Genomic DNA, 657 nt, shown 5'->3' on the forward strand with positions numbered 1-657 from the left:
CCTGGTTCTTTTTCCTCTCCCACACCTCCAGCTACTGATTCAGTCTGGGGCTCCAAGACTTGGGTGGGCTCTGGGCCTTCACAGAATGATGGCACCATCCTAAACGCCTCTGGGTGGTGTCTGAGAAGAGCGGAAGGCCTGGAGCCACCCAGCTAGATGAGTCCAATAAAAGGCAGGTGTGCAAACAGTCCGCTCTCTGTGTCTTCTTCCTTGACAGAGGACAGAAGGACGGCACAAACTGCAGGAGGGACAGAGGAGTTGGTGAGATGCAAAGCTTTGTAGAGGGAGGTTCTCACTTGGACACCCTAATCACTGCCTGGAAAGCAGGTTCTGGTTAAGGTCTGCAGCGACAGCTGGACTTGCAGAAAATGTGAATTATGTTACTGCTTTATAGCTTCCCTCCAGAACCTGGGACAGCAGGAAGTAATAATGGAAGGCAGAGAAGGACAAGGCAGTGGGCCCTCTGGATGACGGTGCTGGGAGGTCAGGAAGACCTCGCCAGCACCCTTGGTACTAGGCCAACTAGCTATGACCTATACCTTGGGAAATTCCTAGGAAGTCACCTTGCTCAACATCTACTGATAACAAGGGAGGAGAGGGTGCAGTTACTAGGAACACAAAGGGCACTTTTATCCTTTTCCTGATCACCTTGTTGAA

This window comes from Otolemur garnettii, unplaced genomic scaffold (genome assembly GCF_000181295.1).
Source record: "Otolemur garnettii isolate 467f Iridium unplaced genomic scaffold, OtoGar3 scaffold00115, whole genome shotgun sequence".
NCBI classification, from domain to species: Eukaryota; Metazoa; Chordata; class Mammalia; order Primates; family Galagidae; genus Otolemur; species Otolemur garnettii.